Genomic DNA, 21,576 nt, shown 5'->3' on the forward strand with positions numbered 1-21,576 from the left:
TGTCTCTTCCAGAAGGGAGACTTTCAAATTAAAGATGGCTGTCTTGTCATTTGGGTTTGTGACATCTGATTGCAGTGTTATGATGCATACCAGTTCCACCAGCCATGTGGCCTAGGGAAGATCTGCTCTATTTGCCAGGTTACTACAGGTCTGGTAATATCACATCTCTAGGAACTATGTGTTAACTTATGTCAGCCGACTTCCATTAGAGTGGATAACAAATGCAGAAATGGGGAGTGCATTGATTTGTTTTTTAATCTGTATCTTTTAATATAAAGTGTGTCTCCTGTAGATGGCATATAGTCAAATCTTGTTTTTTTCCCCAGTCTTACAGTCTCTGCCTTTTGACTGGATTGTTAAATCCATTCACATTTAATGTTATTATTGATAGAGTTGGATATATATAGTTAATTATACAGTTATCTAGTTGGGACTGCATTGATTTTTAACAGTTTCTGGGAGAATGGTTCAGCTAATGCCAGTGACAAGAGGGCTGCTTGTGTTTTATAAAATAATTAACTTTTCCAAGTCACCAGGGTAGTGTTTAGCACACCATTAAATCCAAGCTCCAATTCATCTTTCCAAAAGGTTTTGTGTACTTTGTTTTTAAATTTAATTTTCTTAGGCCATGGAATATTCCTTATCAGCCTTCTGTAGCCTCTGGAGGGCTATCTGTGGTCTGGAGATGTATTATGCTATAGTCGTCCTATGGGAGCATTTTTAGTAGCTGAATTTTGGTCTGGTTGTTTGGTTGGGGTTGAAATCTTCTCTGCAGCCTGCTTTCTTTTCTGTCTTTGCCCGGAAGGCTTCTCTACTGCGAGCCCATGGCAGGCAAGCTCCATGGATTAGAGGATGGTGCTAATGAGGCCAAGGCCAGGTCTTGAGTCCCTGGGTGGGCCATTAGTGATCTTCTTTCCCATAGTCCGACTGCACCCCTCCCTGCAGTCCACCCGCGGGCAGATGCATGCCCCAGGTCACGAGGGATGGGGCAGAGGCTGGCGGAGTGTAAATCTGGCCCTCAGTGGGACAGACATCTCCAAGTTCAAGCCCTCCCGATAGGAAGTGAGTCCCAAGCTCCATCTTTGCGTGCACAAGACAGCCTATTGGCAGTGTGCGGGGCTTCATTAAATCGTACTGATGGCCTGGAAGTGGGACGAGTTTTCTGTCTGCTCCTTGTGAGAATTCGACCCTACAGATAAGTATATTTTTTATGAGCTCTGGCTAATTCACAGTACAGACTCTATCGAATGTCTAGCACTTTAAGGAATGTTGTAAAGAGAAAACAGAAAAACTAGAAGAGCCAAAGGATTACTAATAGAATGTGGAACAATGTTTTACTTTTAAATATATTTGAAGATCTGTCCAGTAACAAACCTAAGTCACAACCAACTGGTAGGTGTTTAGAATTGTCTTCTAATTAAATAAGATACCGCTGTCAGCGTGAGTTTGAGTGTCGTGTTGCATTTGGTACCTAATACCTGATACCTAGCTCAGTTGCCCAGCCACAGCCATCTGGGTACTTTAAGAAGACAGCCTTCTTCAAGACCTTAGCTCAGGGACAGGAATTTCAGAGCACGGCTCAATTAAACTGCCTGACAGCAGAGCAGAAGCGAAGTTTTTTAAAGTTTTACGTATAGTGGTCCTCCTTCCGTTTCTGATGTCTGCCAGAGAATTTCAGTTACACACAGTGCACTGCGATCCCAAGTAGAGTCAGGGTTTGTTACGTGTTTTCTGAATGAACGAACAAGTAAACAAATTGGACACATCCCAGAAAACAGTCCTTTCAGGAACATGGCCTGGAGGCTTAATAAGACTGGTACCTACCCTAGTAGAGTGTCAGGGCCAAAGGGTTCGTATGTTGTAACTGACCAAGGCGTCCATTCTCTTCTTCTGATTCATGCCATGTGTAAAATGTTCCTACGTTGCTCTGGTTCATACTAACTGCTTTGCCTCTGACCAGTTATTGGCTTGATCTTGTATATGAGAATTAACATGTGATTGTTTGGGCGTACAATGAAAAGTGTGTACAGCCTTGCTGGAAAAGTAGAGGTCTGGAGGCATCATTTACAACTCACGTATGAACACAGATTGGTGAAGATGATCATTATGTGTGATTGGATGTCATCCTCTGGTGCAGAGTTTGGCAAATGGTTGGGGAAAAAAATCAAAAGAAGACTATTACATGGCATGTGAAAATTATATGAAATTCAAATTTCAGTGTCCATAAAAGAAGTTTTATTGGCACACAGCTACACTCATTTGTTTCAGTATCGCCTGTGGCTCCTTCTGTGCTACAGTGGCAGAGTTGAGACTGTACAAACCACCAATCCAAAAATATTTACTATCTGGCCCCTTACAGAAAAAGTTTGCTGACCCCTGCTCTGGTTGGTCAGGTAGGAAAAGGCGCAGATGTAAACTTTTCCATGACAGTGAAAGTTAAACTATGAACCCTTTCTCTTTTTGTCCTCTAAAACACTGAGTAGGTATTTACTGAGCCCTTTATCTTGTGTTCAGGACTTTCTGGGGCTGAGGTATCACCTAATCCTTATTCAGAGCACAGAGACCATTCTGAATTCAGGATCATTGAAAATCGTTATGGATATGAGGTCCATTGACGGGGCAGTGGTGCCTCAGAAACCCGTAAACACATAGCTGGAGCATGTTGGTAGTCTTCCAAGTTGTGTGTAGATGGATATATTGCAAATGGCATATACATTTTCTAAAATTCTATTACTTCCCAAGATCTAACTAAGGCTAATTAAGCTTTCAATTCAAGTGAGGGTAAATGATTCACAATGTTATTTACTTTGTATATTTTCTTCTCTAAAGGTTCGCCTCCCCCCTCCCTATTTCTCAACCACTTGTTTAATTTATTTTTAATACCTTCATGGTTGTAAGCTTCTTTCATCACCGTAGGGAGATGGTGGTACACATTAATTACACTCCATACAAAGGAGAAATTAAATATATGCTTAGTGAATGTAAGCACATAATGTACCTGGATACACTAACGACTTTACCTTGAAACATTCAATATTACCTCTGAGGATAAGAATCAAAATTGTACGTTCTTAAGATCAGTGATCAGGACAAGAGATGCTGGTGTACCTATCAGTCAACTGGAACCATGCCCGTATCAAAGCTTGATTAGTATGTTCAAACTGTGCCTCTTTAATGTGTCAGAGAGACTTTCGCTTGTCTGTGAACGTTCTGCAGCAATTATCTGCAAGCTTCATTGTGGCAACAAGGCCTGAGAGATGTACAGATTTCTTTTACCATATGTGACTTATCACATACATTTTTTTAAAAAACACATTTCTGTTATTAAGACATATGTGGTAGTACACTTCTGCAAATGTGAATTGCTTTTGGCTAAAAGCCATGCACTAATAAGTTGAGTTGAATCTAACCGAGGTTGACATCTGTTACCAAAAGGGTGGGCAGCAAGCAGTTATCAAGCATAAAATTCTTCCTTGCGTTTACACGTTAACAACGTTAAGCAACATGGTGGTTGTCTTTCACAAATCGGGATCCGAATCCACTCTGCTTAGGAAATTACAGCTTTCTTTAGGCACTGATCCATCTTATAGATATGGTGGTTTCATTATTGAAAATGACAAATAGCCACAAAGATTTTCCTGACCACGATGTTTGTGCATTATTCATTTATTCATCCAGTGAATATTTATTGAGGATCGCCAGCATTCCAGGAACTGTGATAGATGCTGGGGGAATTAAAAATAAATCTGACACAGGTCTTACCCTCGAGGAGTTTAGAGTCCAGGAGGAGAGATCAAATCGGTTTGTAAAGAACTAAATACAAGATAGAGAGACATATGTTTGTTAAGTGGGGACAGATAAGGTACAAGGGAAGCTCTCGGGATGGAAAGTGCTTCTGGTTATCACTATTGGAGAAGATAGGGGAGGGGGAGTGGAGGAAGGGACGTTAGGACCAGGACTTCAGAGACTGCTGGCTTGAGACACTGGTGCTGAGGTGGCAGACAGTGAAAGGACCGGCTGGAAACTGAGGCTCCCAAGAAATGATGGCCTAGGGCCCTCGGAGCTTATCCACATAAAAGAAATGAGCTTGGTAGAGTCGCATAACATTGAAGACCTCTACCTTGTTACTGTGAATCATCAATTAGTCCACTAGTTATTAAACGTAAACAAAGAGCCCGTGGACCTGGGGTCTAGTCCTGAATCTAACACTAGCTTGTGGTGTGAAATCGGATATGTTCCTTCCTTGCTACACACCTCAGCTAGATTATTTATATGGTTCTTCCACCTCTTAAACATAAACCAAAGCTTCAAATTTTGTTTTATAATGATGCTTATTTGAGGAAATACTTGATGTTAAAGTTTGATGTAGATGCGTACCAGCCCATACATCATAAACATTGCATATGTGATATATGCGTTTATACACACACATGCACACGGGCACACGGGCACACAATGCCTTTTCCCATAATTTCTGCCTCGTGCATTCATGAAATGAGGGACAAGCCACATCACTAAAGTTTTAAAGAAATATGTTAGATAGATTAACATGGCTCCAAGGATGTTGGGTTGAGCCTTTTAGATGACCCCTGTGACCAAAGGTGACTTGCATCCCTGCAATCTCCATGTCCTCTCAGAATGATAAGGCCATGGAGTCTGTACCGTGTTCTGCCGAGTCTTGTGGGACTGTCTCCTTTTGGAACAAAAGGCTCCAGCACCACGGAGCTTTGGCAGACACTGTGCCAGCCCTTTCCTGGAGCACCCTGTGAATAACGCAGGCTCAGAGAGGTCCTGTAGAAAGAGGCCAACTTATCTTTGTCTTACCCAGGGTTTCCCAAATGTGTGTGTTGGACCAGAGGGCACCTTTATCCAGCACAGTGGTTCATGGGATACAGAATCGGATGCTCCGGTCTATGCAAAATAAAAGGACCACATGGAGGCCTGGCCTCCGTAGGTGGTTTGAGAAACCTAGGACCTATTAATTGGTGTCCAGTCTCTAACGAGAGTATTCGAGGTGAGCAGATGATTGAAAAAGTCCACCACGGGAAGGAAAGAAATCCCCCATGTCTGAAATGATAGACTATCTCCTGTGTCTTTTACTGTGTCACACTGTCAGTGATTTTTATCAGTTGTGGGTGTCCTGCGGAGCAGTTCTCAATGAGGGGAGGGGACATTTAGGGTTAGGTCCCTCTGAATGAGATCCCTGAAGCCAGCAGTCATCAGTGTGCTCTCTACGATGTCAGCTAAAGCATAGTCACCCTCTATTCGGCTCTGGCCATTTTAAAGGTAGTTAAAGGAAAGATAACAATAAAACCTCTTTTTAAACAGCTACGTAAAATAAAATGTGCTCTCTGTGTCGTCCAGATAGCTATAATTGGAGGCAGAAGGTTCTAGCAGTCATCTTCATAGCTAATGAAACTTGCACAGATTTCTGGGCACCCTCCTTTTCCTTGGTAATTGGAGTAGCATCATCTAGGGAATCTCAGAGGAGACAACTGAGACCTAGAGAGTGGACTGCCCAGAACCCCGAGATTCCAGCAACTCTTTCCACTTTGAACCTGCTGCCTTGTTCTCATCACCTCTTAGGACACACATGGTCACTTTCAGTGCCTATAAATTTGTTGTTGGCTTTAGAAGTCTTATTATCTAACCTTGGTAACAGTTTGGTTTCTGAGAATATGACAACAAATGCTTCAAAAATTAATGAATCCGCACATTTGCAGGCACTTTAACAATTATGCCAACTTCGATTATGTTAACTTTATAAGGAAGAGTTTCTTCAAAACTTCAAGCATGTTGGTTTGTCTCATTATCACCACTCATCTTTCTAAAAGCTTGATGAGAACGTTTCTTCTTTAGGTGGTCAATTAACACTAAGAACCATGATGATAAAATGGAAACAGAAAGCACCCAGTTATTGGTGCAGCAGAGCGGCCTCAAGCAAGCCAGCAAAGGTGCAGTCAAACCATTTTAAAGGAAATTCAGCCACTTTTTTAAGCAACATTTTGAAAACACCTTTTTTTATCCTGTACTTCATTAAGTAACATGTTACTTTCTAACTCTGTGCTTCGTATAAGCATTTGCTGCTTAAACAAAAATGGACGACTTTGTTTAATCCATGCACACAAGTCAACTCAGTTTTTGATACGTAAGAGTTACACCTAGAATTTTATTTTACTTTTTTAAATTTTTATTTTAAATTTTATTTATTTATTTATGGCTGTGTTAGGTCTTCGTTTCTGTGCGAGGGCTTTCTCTAGTTGCGGCAAGCGGGGGCCACTCTTCATCGCGGTGCACGGGCCTCTCACTATCGCGGCCTCTCTTGTTGCGGAGCGCAGGCTTCAGACACGCAGGCTCAGTAGTTGTGGCTCACGGGCCTAGTTGCTCCGCGGCATGTGGGATCTTCCCAGACCAGGGCTCGAACCCGTGTCCCCTGCATTGGCAGGCAGATTCTCAACCACTGCGCCACCAGGGAAGCCCTAGAATTTTATTTTAACATTACCATTCAGCGATCTTTCAGAAAACTGTTGAAAACTCAGAATCACATGGCTGATCTGCTCGAAATTCCAAGAAGTCATGCCATGTGTTCTTTTAACCAACATGATTTGTGCACCTACTGTGTGCCAGGTTCCATTGAAAGGGAGAGGAGTTAGGGAAAGCTTCTGCCCTGAAAGTTGGCACACTCTGGGAGGAAACGGACACATCGTGCCCTACAGGCTCTGCGATTGAAGCATATGCAGCATCTTCCGTGGATGGGATGCAGGATCGAGCACCTGCTTGGAGGGGGCTCTCCCTAGCTCAGCAGGGGCCCCAGTGAACAGTGGGGATGAAGCCATTCAAAAGAGAACAACACTTTCAAAAGGCACGACGAGAGGAAAGCACATGCGTGTTGTGAGCAATATCTGAGAGGTCGAGGCAGCTAAGGAGAAGAGGCGTTTTTCACAGGAGCAGGAAATACCAAGCTTACTGGAAGCAACACACCGGCAAAGACTCGGGCCCCACTTTTAGCATGAAGAGGAGAGTAGTACAGTGTAGACACAACTAAGAAAACGCTAAACAGGATTCTTTTGTTCCAGAAAGTTAAAGGTGCGAGGTAGGGATGGATTATAAGGCACCCTTTAAAAAATGTTTGTGGGGAAATAGACATCAAATCCTTTCTGATTACATCTGGCTAATCCTTCTCTGTGGACTTTTATGTAACTCTCGCTCCTGCAGGGCGTCTCTGAGCCTCCAGCTGTTCCCTTGTGGCTTTACCAACCCTTGATTGTTTCTTACATTTGAAAAATTTTAATTTTCATACAGTACCTTTCACGTTATTCAAACATCTAGGCTACACTAAGACATACTATTTTCGGTAGGCATGACACATAACACTATTATTCTAGCTTCGTTTTCTGAATCCGTTCCACAGACATACAAATTCTTTCTGAATGTATTTTTATCATCCACAAATGTAAGCACAGTAGGGCTGTTTTTATTTCTAGAGAAACGATGCATGGCCCCCCTGGTAACTATGCGCAGGGCTCCAAAACGCTAAATCCGTCCTGCATTTTCCACAGAACACGTTCAAAGTCAGAAGCCGGGGATCATAAGTTATTTCGTTGACCACTAGTTTAGGGAGACTGAGGACAGGAGGAATGACTTACTTTGGCCAGGGACTGAAATAGGAAGCAAATAGTTTCTGCTTTATTAAAGCTTTTGCCTAAACCAGCAGCAGTTATCTGGAGAGTCAACATTAAAAAAAAGAAAGAAAAAAAAAAAAGGTAAATCATTCTTCCACAGGAAAATGTTTCCATTTGTAGAATTTGTAGCATGGCGGTAGATCACGTGTCGTTATAATCCGGTTTTTACATGCACACACATCTGTATACTCTGTGCATCCGTCTACCCTCGTGCTCCGAGGTAATTTAAATCCGAGATAAAATTGTTGCTGATGACGTTGCAGATCTTTTCCTCAGTGTCCAGTTCCCTGTCCTCGCCACACCCAAATATTTTGACCGCTTTCCTTCTTCTCTTAACCCCCATGTTCCCACAAGTGGGGTCCACGTAGTTAGGGAAAATATTTCAGAAAACTCTGGATTTTTGCTTATTTTGTTAGCAGCTTCAGGGAGCGGATGGCTGTCTACCTCCATGGCGGCCCTGTGAGTTACTGGCCGGGCAAGCCCGGGGCAGCCGAGAGGCTCATCCACACCCACTGGTCTCCGCGTTATCAAACCCTCTAAGTGGGAGTGGCCAGGAATCTGCTAATAATAGCATCTCCATGGAGAAGCACACCTTATTCATTTCTCTACCACCAGCTGGAGATGTGTATTACTACCCACATTGGCTAAGTGAAAGGTTAACTGGCCTCAAATCATGACGCCAGGGTTTACTAAGCAAATTCAACAAGCTGGTAAGCTTACTTTGAAGATCTGCGTAGACGTGTATATACTCTCTCTACACACGTATATGCATTCATATGTAATTTAAACCCCACCTACTTCCAAAAATAGATTTGATGTGATTGAAACAAGAGTGTAGAGGAGGATGTTTAAAAGAAACAGGAGACCCTACTATTTCCTAGCACTACAGAAACATCTGTTTTCATATATGATGCAACTAGAAAATGCTATGTGTTTTTAAATCTACCCAAATGAGGGCTGCCCTGCAATAACGGAGATGAGCATTGCCGGCCCCATCTTCAGGGACGTCATGGCGGTGCAGAGGCTTTTGGGAGATCCTCTTGGGAAGTTCCATCACGCATGTGTGAGGTTCTTCGGCTGGTCCTTAGTGATGGGTGGTAGACCTTTGAATTGGGGTTTAACTTTTGAAAACTAACTAGTCCAGGACAGTGATTTAGAGTCATGGATGATGAAAAAGTGGGTAATCAAGACAATCAATGTAATATTGTTTCAAGATATTAGTGATTTTCTCTTGTGGATAGTGAATTCCCTGAAGAGGAAATTTACAAAGGCTTTGTAAAACCAGAGCAGCAGCATTGGACAACCACCCCGTGCAAGATAGCAACCCCTCCCGCATAGACACTCCCCATCACCTTGACCCTGCTTTAGTTTTCCTCTTTAGCAACTGTTAGCATGCCGTATCTCTCCTTCTGTCTGTCTCTCTGTCAGATCGATCTATTTAGCTAGCATCTATCTAAGCTTTGAAGCATCACTTTCCGTGAGAATGTCAGGTCCATATGAGGGAGAACTTTGTTACTCACTGCTGTAACCTTAGTACCTCAAACAGTCCCTGGCATACAGTAGGAGCTCAGTATTTGTTGAATGAATGAGTGCAGGTGTCTAAGGATATGACTTTGAAGTTCCACTCTCATAGTTCAGCATGAATCTGAGTTGAATCTTAGAGGAAGCCTGATTTTGCACTCTCCTTGTTAGCCCTCATGTGAGTTATAACTTTTCCTAGAAAGGAACCAGGCGCTCCTTTAAAGGAGTCAATATTCCATATGGGCTTAACTCTGAGGCATTCTAAAGTGACCTGTCCTGTCTATATAGAGCTAGAAGGGAAGGTGCCGGTGTGGGGGGGGGGGCGGTGGAAAGATGTCAGTGTCCCTGTGGGTGGGGCTTAGGCGTAGGCAGTTGCATTTGATGTCATTAAGCATTCTCAAGAATGACAGAAGGCACATTTTTACCACTCTAGGACAAGGAAACAGAGCATTCAGTTAACAGGTGACAACACGTAATGGTTCCTATTTTTTGGAAAGGCCATCTTGATGCTCAGAAACTAGCAGGATGGGACACACAGCAGCCAATGCCAAAACGCGCACACTTGCCCTCTTCCTCAGCGCTGGGGAGTCTGAGAAGCTCCTGATCTCCGGTTCCTCCTCCCCCCATACTTCACCGTCACAGCATGAAGAAGCCTTTGGCCAGTGTCCGCATTGACCAATAGCCCTGGCTCTCTCTTTAAGGGAGCTGGTCTTTAAGCCACAAGGGTTCAGGCAGTAACTTCTATGGAGCAGTAAAACGAAACAAACCTTCTTTCATCTCATGTTATTTTCATGAATATGTAAGTAATTAAATCCTTTGGTCACATCTCAGTAGACGGAGTTTAAAAAACAAATTTCTCACTGGATATCAATGTGTCTGAAAGAAACTAAAAAACAAGACCGTGTTTCAGGAAATAACACTGCTTCAAGGTTCATTTTGCCCCATACAGCAGTTCCTAGAATTGAATTGCCTGATCTCCTCCCTCGGGGATTGCTCTTATGCTTGCAAAAATCGAGGCTGATTTTATTGGAAAATCATCTCTGGATGAGGAACGTACTCCAGAGGAACCTTTGCATGGGACGAACAGGTTTCTGGTGCCCATGGCCCGTTATCCAGGCCGGTGCTGTGTGAGTTCCCAATCTTTCTGTTCATTCAGCCAGCACATTCATTAGCGATCCTTCAGGCAGGGTGAAAGAACAAGACAGATTAGGGAAATTTACTTTGAATTGTTTGGGGGACTTATTGACTAACAGGTCAGTAATCAAATTCTAGCTTTTAACATACACATTAAATATTTTACTCGTCATGGCAGGACTCCCTGTAGTTTGTACTTCAAATGCTGATCATAAAACAATTTGGCACAAAGATCTAGGACGTTGAAGCTCTTGGATGGATGACAGGGCAGAATTATGGAGGGAGAATGGTGACACTGAGTAGTGAAGCTCTCATACTACCTTTGCAGGCATAGCTCATCCAACAGTCATTGTCTGCTTGTTGACTTTTTTAATTATGAAAAGAATCCAGAGTTATCTTGACAGCACAGCTAAACAGGAGACCCCAATTCAGAAATGTACCCCAGCTCCCAAACTACACCAAGTGCAAACTGAGACTACTATAGACACAATATGTCGAGCCTCCAGGACAGAGGAAGGGAAGGAGAAAACTGATGTAGAAGCCACACATCAGGGGGCTCTGGTAACCTTGGGGTGACACTGACTCTGGAGACTGAAGAAAAGGTACTCAAAAGCTTATTTGATTCATGGTTATGGGAGAGTTGGCGGGGAGGGAAAGACAGAAAGGATAGTTTTATGAACAAGAGTGGGAGACAGAGCAGAGTGGACCCTCATCAAAGTATATACTGCATCTTAGCCCTTGAACTTCTTAGGCAAAACCTACACTAGGAAGGAGAGAGAAGATTCCCTTGTTGTGTTGCTGTTAAAAGTCTCTCTGCTTACGGCCACTCATCAGAGCACAAGAAAACTTGATCAGAGGTGATGGGCTCGATGCCTACCTCTAGGTTTAAAATAATTCAGACGTTAAGTGTAAAAGCCAAAATGTCGGTCTGTGCTGACTGGTTGGGACCCTTCTTCTATGAATTTTGTGCCCAGATTATTACTACCATTACTTTAACCGAGAGAGGGAAAGTAAAACAATTCCCAGGATCCAGCAGTCACACAAAGCTCTTTAACTACTGATGTACCTGACATAAGGCTTAATACTTGGGTTTCCAGCAATCAAGAAGCAGCCCTATGCAGTAGCACCGGAGCTCAGTTCCCAGTGGGCATAACGGAGCTGATTAGATATATTGAGTTCTTTGTGTCATTCAAAGAAAGCAGAATCTCATACACGTCGGTGTTAGCTTCCTCTCACTTCATTTCAATTTTCAATAACCAGTGTCATCACATGTAACAGTTTCTTCATAATGAAACTTCATGTCGAATTGGATTTGTCTTTCAAGTGAAAGCACGTGGTGAAGCCTTCTGAAATCTGATCCTTGAAAGAATTTTTACTGCTACAAAAATCTTCAGTATACCTCAAATTCCCCAAAACAAGAATAAGGCAGCAAATGAATAATAAATACAAAATTGCTATGTTTGAAAAAAAAGTTATATTTCTTCTTTCGCTATTTGAGAGGCCTGGGGAAAGAAGTGCTCTGGTTCATCAAAATAATTTGGCTAATGGAACTACCACATGTAGAGAGAATGATTTTCAAGGAGTTACAGGAGTGTCTGATCCAGAGACCATCCCACACATAATCTAATCCTTCGTCGATGATTTAGGAAGACCATGCAAGATTATCACAATGAACAGTTCTCATCGTGCCATTTGCACAGGAATCCTGGTTGCTTAAAAGTTCTCAGTGTTTACTGTTGGTAGGAATGTAAATTGGTGCAGCCACTATGGAAAACAGTATGGAGGTTCCTTAAAAAACTAAAAATAGAGCTACCATATGATCCAGCAATCACACTACTGGGCATATACCCAGAAAAGATGAAAACTCTAATTTGAAAAGACACATGCATCCCAGCGCTCATAGCAGCACTATTCACAATAGCCAGGACATGGAAACAACCTAAGTGTCCATCGACAGATGAATGGATAAAGAAGATGTGCTGTATGTACAGTCGACCCTGAACAACACGGGGATTAGGGGCACCAACTCCTGCACACAGTCAAAAATCCAGGTATAACTCCACAGTCATATTCAACAAACTGTGGATCATGTAGTACCACAGTACATATTTAGTGAAAAAAAATCCATGTATAAGTGGCCCCATGCAGTTCAAACCCATGTTGTTCAAGGGTCAACTTTATAGCTGATGGAATCTTATTCAGCCACACAAAAAAGAAGGAAATCCTGTCATTTGTGACAGTATGGGTGAACCTTGAGGTCATTATGCTAAGTGAAATAAGACAGAGAAAGTCAAATACTGTATGATCTCACTGATATGTGGAATCTAAAAAGAAAACCAAACTCATAGAAGGAGAGAGTAGATTAGTAGTTGCCAGAGTTGGGGGGGACATGGGTGAAGATGGTCAAAGGGTACAAACTTTCAGTTTTAAGATGAGTAAGTTCTGGGATGTAATGTACAGCATGGTGACTATAGTTAACAATGCTGTATTGTCTACTTGAAAGTTGCTAAGAGAGTTGACCTTAAAAGTTCTCACCACACAGACAAAAAAAATGTAACTATTTGAGGTGATGGATGTGTTACCTAACCTGATTGTGGTACTTGTTTTGCAATATAGTATATCAGATCATCACGTTATACACCTTAAACTTACACGATGTTATATGTCAATTATATCTCGCTAAAGATGGGGAAAAAGAGAGCTAGGTGTGTAGATACAACCATGCTCAGTCTCACTCCTCAAAGAATCCAGTTCTGCTCCTGGATTTGGCAGTTTGGTGTTAAATCACCCCTATGCTTCACCTGCTTCCTACCGCCTCGACAGAACTATAGTCAATCTCACAGCGATGTGAAAAACATTAATCTAGTGTCCGCACAAATTCTCCAATGTCCAGATAAGTCAAGTATCACCTAGACAGCTTGTCTACTAATTCTCCGACATGAAAATAGTTGAATTAGGGTGGTTTGGCTATGGATTATGGAGAACAGAACTTCCCCACAGTTTTTTAGTGGCATAGATTGCAGAAATGCAGGTCTACTGATCCTTGTAACACTTGGGGTGGCAGGACCCAGGAGCCCTGGAGTCTCTTGACTACAAACCATACTATTCCAATCCTTTCCTACATGGACTAACATGTGGAAAAGGTTAGAAAACACTGTTCTAGGGATTTGAGCGTTATGCACCCATGTTCATCTTTTTTAAGATTAAAATTTTTCAAAGCAAGATAACGTCCTCAGATAGTGAAAGCTTCAAGGTCATAGTTCTCTCTTCCTTCCGCCAATTGTTGATGGGCTAAGTTAGCATTTCCCAAAGTGTGGTCCATGGATCGTGTTTTGAAGGATGTTAATAGGTGTTATGCAGGAAACAAAACAAACAGGTGCATGTGTGGGTGTGTGTGTTTGGTGCAAAGTGGTCAAATAAATACGGGAAATGCTGGGTTTAAAAGTTTTCTTCTAAGTTGAATTTTGAGCCCTTAACGTTCTAATGGACATTGTGCATCTCTCAGAGGGGGAATATAGGTTATTGCAGTGGTTCCCTAGCATGTTTGACCTAGAAGCCTTTCGTCTATGGAATATCACAATCTACTTAGAGACATGCTGGGATCAGTAAAGCTGGGTTGCATTAATGATGTCAACTCAGTAAGTTAAGCAAAGTCATTCTCATTTGAGGGTACCTCAGTGAGCCAGAAGCAAGTTTCTTTAGCCAACCTACTGTTGATATATGGAGCCACTGGGGCACAACCTGGAAGGTTCACCAGCTTACCAAGGGGGCTACTAAGGGGGCCACTAGTCTGAATCAACTAGACAGTGGTCCTAAGCAGTCTTCAAGCCACAGCCCCATTGTAAGCAGGTAAAGTGAACTGGAAAATTGGAGTTATGATCTGATGAATTACATAAATATGAATACCCATACTGTCCAGATCAGCATCTCCTGTAATGTCTATCCCTCTCTTAAAACTGTCTCTATTTTAGACATATACATTGGTGTTTTTGAGATGATGACACAATTTTTAAAACTAGCTATTTTAAGATATAATTCACATAGTATATTCACAGATTTGTACAACAGTCACCACGATCAATTTTAGAACATTTCCACCATCCCAAAATGAAACCCTGTGCCCATTAAGCAGTCATTCGCCATTCTTCCCTCCTCCCAGCCCTTACCACTAATCTACTTTCTGTATCTACGGATTTGTCTATTCTGGACATTTCACATAAGTGGAATAATACAACATGTGCTCTTATGTGTCTGGCTTCCTTCACTTAGCATCATGTTTTCAAGGTTCATCGATACTGTAGCATGAATCAGTGCTTCATTCCTTTTTATGGCTGTATAATATTCCATTTTAGGGATCGACCACATCATGTTTATCCATTCATCAACAAGGGACATTTGGGTTGTTGTCACCTTTTTGACTGTTATGAATAGTGCTGCTATGAACATTGATGCACAAGTTTTTGTGTAGTCATTCTTTTAGGTATATACCTAGGAGTGGAAATGCTGGATCATATGGTAATTCTATGTTTAGCCTTTTGAGAACCTGCCAGACTATTTTCTACAGTGACTGCCTCATTTACATTCTCACCAGCAGCGTATGAGGCTTGCACTTTCTTGGCACTATCACCAACATTTGTTATTATCCTTCTTTTTGTTTATTGTCATTTTAGTGGGTGTGAAGTGAAATCTCATTACGGTTTGGATTTGCATTTACCTGATGGCTAATGGTGTTAAGCATTTTTTCATGTGCTTATTGGCCAATTCTGTATTTTCTTTGGAGAAATACCTATTCAGATCCTGTGTCTTTTTATTATTGCGTTGTAATAATTCTTTATATATTCTCAATACAAGTCCCTTATCATATATGATTTGCAAAAGTTTTCTTCTATTCTGTGCGTTGTCTTTTAACTTTTTGATGATGTCCTTTGAAGCACAAAAGTTTCTAATTTTTTTTTAAATTAATTAATTTATTTATTTATTTTTGGCTGTATTGGGTCTTTGTTTCTGTGCGAGGGCTTTCTCTAGTTGTGGCAAGTGGGGGCCACTCTTCATCGCGGTGTGCGGGCCTCTCACTATCGCGGCCTCTCTTGTTGCGGAGCACAGGCTCCAGACGCGCAGGCTCAGTAATTGTGGCTCACGGGCCTAATTGCTCCGCGGCATGTGGGATCTTCCCAGACCAGGGCTCAAACCTGTGTCCCCTGCATTAGCAGGCAGATTCTCAACCACTGCGCCACCAGGGAAGCCCAAAAGTTTCTAATTTTGATGAAATCCAACTTATCTATTTTTTCTCTTTTATTGATTGTGCTTTTGGTGTCATATCTGAGAACCCATTGTCTAACGTGAAGTCATGAAGGTTTGCACCTATGATTTCTTCTAACAGTTTTAGGTCTTAGGTCTTATTTTTATGTCTTTGATTCATTTTGACTTGATTTTTATATATGGTGTGAGGTAGAGGTCCAACTTCATTCTTTTGCATGTAGAAATCCAATTGTCCCAGCCCCATTTGTTGAAAAGACATAAATGTGAGAGTATTTCTGCATGCTTATTTCTGGTCCATTGATCTATATATCTATCCTTATTCCAGTACCACACTGTCTTGATTGTCTTGATTACTATAGCTTTGTAGTAGGTTTTGAAATGGCTTTGATTACTCTAGCCTTGTCATAGGTTTTGAAATGGGGAAGTGTGATTCCTCCCAATTTGTTCTTTTTCAAGTTTTGGGTTTTGTTTTTTTTTTTTTTGGCTATTCTGGATCCCAACTACACATTGTTTAACCCCATTTTACTTGTATAGACACTGTCTTTTGGTTTAGAAGGCTAAACCAAAGAGTAGGTATTTAGACTTTGCATATGTGACACAGAGACAAAAGCCTTAGCAATACAGAAGTGGATATTTCCAATTCTGAATCCAAGAGCCCCAAGAGAATGGGATTGGGAATCAGGCCTCAGATCTATTCAATAGTCTGTGAACTAGGGTGTAATCAAGGTCCTCTCCAAATCTGTGTGTTTACACTCATGAATCACTGTGATTTGGATTTCTCTTCCAACTATGCTGGAGACTGAGAGTCCCCATGGCCTCCATTGTGGATGAGAACCACTAGCTGACCCTAACTAGGGAATGTCAACAGAAAATTTTTAAAAGTCTTCCCTGTTCTACACTCCAAATGTATAGTGAGGAGGAATTAATAGCATTTTAAGCGTATTGAGAGATTTCACAACAAAAGAAAATTATTACTTGATATGTTCAATGCTTGGAATAAAATTATGTGGCTCTTTCTCAGAAGCATCTAACATCTTATGGATTGGTAAACTGGTGTTAAGTATGAAGGGTGTTCTTCAATTCTGTAAACTATTCATTCTACTTATAAAACGGGGGGTGGGAGGGTATGGCTATTGTATCACATATCCAAGGCTTCCCAATCCATGTTCTTACTTCTTGGCATTTTTCTATAATTTTATGAAATATTTTAATATGACAAAGTCACTTCAATTACACAGTCATTATAAGTTTTGCCAAGGTTGAGTGTGGATCGTTTTGTGTTCATTAGAGCACAAAATTAGAATTTTCATTGCTGCAACTGTAAACACTGTTTGGCTCAAAGGAATCAAGCATTTTCTCATAAAATCTTGGAGAGCTGATAATTGGCATTTTCCCTGTTTTCCAGCATATTTTAATTTTTTGAAACTATTTTCTGTTTTCCGTCCCTTGGTATATTTCTTTTGGCCTGGAAGTTGCATAAGTGAGCTCTTCCAAATGAATGGCATTGCATGCAGTGCATGAACTAGTGGGCACAGAGAGAACCGTCCCCAGAGTCAGGAAAAAGAGAATAAATTATTTCTTTAATTTTCTAAGCTTTCGTTGGCCCAAAGTCTGGCAGTTAGACCTGAGTAAGTCTGGGAAAACCATCTGGCACACCTACATCTGTTCTCACATTTGCCAATCAGGATTTATCAAAAATCAATGGCTGAAAAGCATGAAGCTCTTAAGAGGTGCTAATTTGTGGCTAAAGAATAATTCAAATGCCACACCATTTGGTCCTCCTGGAGTATAGTTTCAGTTTGGGGGAATTCAATGAATCCGTTTCATCTTTCTTATATTTTCTGGAAAAAGTAGAAAGTAGTTCATATCTACGAACCCTCTTTTCCCTCCCTTTGTCTTTTCACATACTGGAATGACTTTGCCCAGGGGGTTTAGATACCTTGGTGGTACTTATTAATGGGCACTTAGACATCCCTGCTCTCTTCCCAGTGATTAGGATGTTCTCAGCAAAACACCAGCACTTGGGCCTAAATCATTTCCCACTTACCGTTCCTGTTCTCCAACCTTCTGCCCGCCACTCAAAGTCGGTCATCTACAAGGAACCCCTCCCATCCCCTTCCCTCCACGTCAGCAAAGGGGAGAGGTCATTCATTATTCATTGCAATGCTTCCTCTTTGCCAAGGTATATTCTCTTGCTTCAGACTCGAAACAGCTCATTGGCTTGCGGGGATCCAGCAGCCACTGGCGGAAGGACAAGTTTATTATGGAAAGCACATGGCTCTGCCAGATTTCACTGGCAGATTCTGAAGCCAGAGCAAGAAATTGGCTGGCACTCTCCATGCATAAATGTCCTTTGGCCTTCACCGTGCTCATTGTTACACAGGAGCCCCTTATAAAGTACACAGACATTTTTCAGATAATAAAACAAGTAATACCGTTCACATACCAACACCTATAGGGAGTTGATGCCTCAAAACCAAGTCTATACCATGATGGCCCATATGTAATTGACTAAATTCTAGTTTGATGCAGTTAGAGTTTGCTTTCATCAGACTTTGTCGATTTGGGGATTAAAATGGTTTACTTTTGTACCTCATACGCTTGGCACGAGGGGTTTTGTCCCTGAATTACCAAAAGCACCTTGTTAAAAGGTGATTTCCCTAAAGATGCCATTCTTCAGTATTCCCTTTAGGGTCAGCTTTATGATGTGAGATCTAAGTGCATGAATAGTAAACTCTACTACTGTGCACTAAAATTTGGAAACGGAAACATAGCAAACCATATCTAACTCACTAGTAAGTAAAAACAAAGCATGTGTGATAGATAAAATATGGGCATGTGTTAAAAATCGCAGTGTGCATTAGCGGAGTTGAACAGGGTCCCACAGATAGAGCCTAGGGAATCGAAAAATCCTTCAACTCCTAAGAAACACATGATCGTTTGCTTTGAAGGACACGTATACCCTTTGCCTAGAAGGGTTTTCTTCTCTGCCAGGAAATCCACAGTGTACCAACTCTCACAGGGTCCCAAATCACTTTCTAAATCCAACCAAAAGCTTATCTGATTATACGTGTTTATGAGGCTGGTGAGTATCTAGACCTTAGAAGGAAGAGGAGGGTCCGTGTGTAGTGTTTGTTACAGAGAAGGAAGTTAGGGGTGATTCTCCGGGGCTGTTTTTCTTTCGTGGAAAATGTAGAGTATGTCAAAATGGAGCCACAGCTGAGACTTTGGCAGTTGCCAGCAGATACATGGGGCCTAATTATATTTAAGACTTCAGTTCTATTGACAGAGATAATAACATTAGAAACGACCACCAGATTTTAGATTTTTCTATAAAAAGTGAATTGAATCTCACCTTTATATAGATGGATGAGTCTCAAATCCTCTTGGTACGGTGGCAGGGCGACTATGGGAACTCAAAATGTGACACTCTTTTTACTGTCTGCACTTTGATTTGTTTCAGGGACATAATTAATGAACGAAGATAGTGATTAAACCTTCCAGCTAGTGAAAAGAGACTAATGGGACTTGTAAAAAGAATCCATCATGTGTGTACATGTGTGTATGTACGTGTACATACTTTTAGCAAACATCAATTTTCTGTCACTGAAGGCAAAGCTGTTTAGCTTCGGGGTTCTTACCTGCATCTCATGCCTTCCATCTAGATAAACAATGCTTGACTTTTATGGGATTATGAAAATGGAGATAACTTGGACAATTAGTACCTCTCCCAGGGAAAGCATTCTGCGTGATTCTTGGACTTGAATGGAAATGTGTTGCACCTCTGCTCTGCTAGACGCTGAAGGGGATTCCAAAATGAGGCCACCAACCTCTGCCCACAGGGGCAATGGAGTTCAGTTGTGGGAGTGGGGGAGGGGAGTTCAGATACACAGAAGCTTCTGCTTCTGGATAGAGGTCAACCCAAGTGTGATACAGAATAATTTTTTTTGATCCTTCTTTTTTTTTTTTTAACATCTTTATTGGAGTATAATTGCTTTACAATGGTGTGTTGGTTTCTGCGGTATAACAAAGTGAATCAGCTGTACATATACATACATCCCCATATCTCCTCCCTCTTGCGTCTCCCTCCCTCCCACCCTCCCTATCCCACCCCTCTAGGTGGTCACAAAGCACCGAGCTGATCTCCCTGTGCTATGCGGCTGCTTCCCACTAACTATCTATTTTACATTTGGTAGTGTTTATATGTCCATGCCACTCTCTCACTTTGTCCCAGCTTACCCTTCCCCCTCCCCGTGTCCTCAAGTCCATTCTCTAGTAGGTCTGTGTCTTTATTCCCATCTTGCCCCTAGGTTCTTCATGACCATTTTATTTTTTTAGATTCCATATATATGTGTTAGCATGTGGCATTTGTTTTTCTCTTTCTGACTGACTTCACTCTGTATGACAGACTCTAACTCCATCCACCTCACTACAAATAACTCCATTTCTTTTTATGGCTGAGTATTATTCCGTTGTATATATGTGCCACATCTTCTTTATCCATTCATCAGAATAATTTTTTAAAATGTTAGAATGAAACCAAGCCTCCCCCACAAATCCTGCTGGTTCCAGCAACCTCTGGGTAACGTGGGGTTCCGTTGCTTCTGTTGAGTTCTAATTTCTGTGCTCTTCACCCCTCTCAGATTTTACCAGAAAGTTCTTCATAGGCTGAATATCAACAAACAACTCAGCAAGATCTATTGAATAAGAGATGCATATAACAAGACACTTGCACACACATCCAGATCTAACCATTCCAGAGACAGTGATAAAGAGTAGGTCCACGTGCTATTAGATGGAATTATTTTAACAATTGGCTTTTAAGAGTAGCTGTCTGGTTTGCTTCCATTTTCTCCTGAATCCAATGAAAGAGGCCTGCTGGGCTCGAAGGCTCCAGGCGGCTCTCATCCTGTCTAATCTATGGATCCTTTCTGCTAATGTATAGCTTCCTGTCAGTGGACAGCCATAGGGATAAATTTGAGGATATCCAGTTGTTTCATCCCAAATTTTAAAGATACCATCCTAAGGACACAATGTTATCATCTCTACATTTTAGAGAAAATTAGAAAAATTGGAAAAATAATTTGAGCTTTTTAACCAATTTATGAAGAGTAAGTGCCTAGCACACAGTAGGCATTTAATGTTTGTTTAGATGAATGGATGAAAGAAATAGTGAAGTTAGTCTCAGCCTTTAGGACACACACACACGCGCGCGCACACACACACACACACACACACACGCACGCACTTGTCCCAAGGGATACTACTAGGTCACCTCCATGGCAAAATGCTGGCCGCTGGCACTGGCCTCGGGAGTCCAGGCTCTCTGCAAGGCTTTTGAAGAACCCAAGGCACAGTCTGGAGAAGTGAAGAGTCTGGGTTCAAATCTTAGCTCTGCTGCTTCCCCACTGGGTAGTTCTGAGCAAATTTGCTTCACCTCTCTTTGCCTCCCTTTCTGCATCTGTAAAAAGGGGATAATGATATCACCTGCTTCATAGGCTGTGATGGAGATTAAATGAGTCGATATGCATACAATATGCATTAAATGAGTTGATATGCATATGTAATGGAGATTAAATGAGTTGATATGCATGTGTGGAATAGTGTAGCTATGCAAGGGTTTGCTATGATGTTCATCCCTGTATTGGAAAGCCTACCAGCTGGGTTCAGTGGCAAGAGCTCCTTACTTGGCCTTGAGCAATTTTCTTAACTTTTCTCAGCCTTCGTTTCCTTATTTCTAAAATGAGATAATGCCTCTTATCATGTGGATAAAAATCCCTGGCATATGGTAAATGCTGGCTAAACATCTGCTGAATCTGCTGGATGCAGGTTCTTAGTGCACTTGCTACAAAAGAAGCCACAGTTCAGCGGATCAGATATTTCTAGTATTTTCCTTGCCTTGTCTCGCAGCTCTCCTGCTTCCCGTGTACTGTGCCTTTACGTAAAGCGTAAGTCCAGGGCTGGGGAAGCATCAAGGCTG

General features: G+C 41.7%; 1 protein-coding gene across 2 annotated transcripts in view; it reads left to right on the forward strand.

The window, feature by feature from the left end:
- AFF2 (AF4/FMR2 family member 2) overlaps positions 1 to 21,576 on the forward strand; it is a 487,741-nt gene that overhangs the window by 398,924 nt on the left and 67,241 nt on the right. The window lies entirely within an intron of this gene.

This window comes from Balaenoptera musculus, chromosome X, assembly GCF_009873245.2.
Source record: "Balaenoptera musculus isolate JJ_BM4_2016_0621 chromosome X, mBalMus1.pri.v3, whole genome shotgun sequence".
NCBI lineage: Eukaryota > Metazoa > Chordata > Mammalia > Artiodactyla > Balaenopteridae > Balaenoptera > Balaenoptera musculus.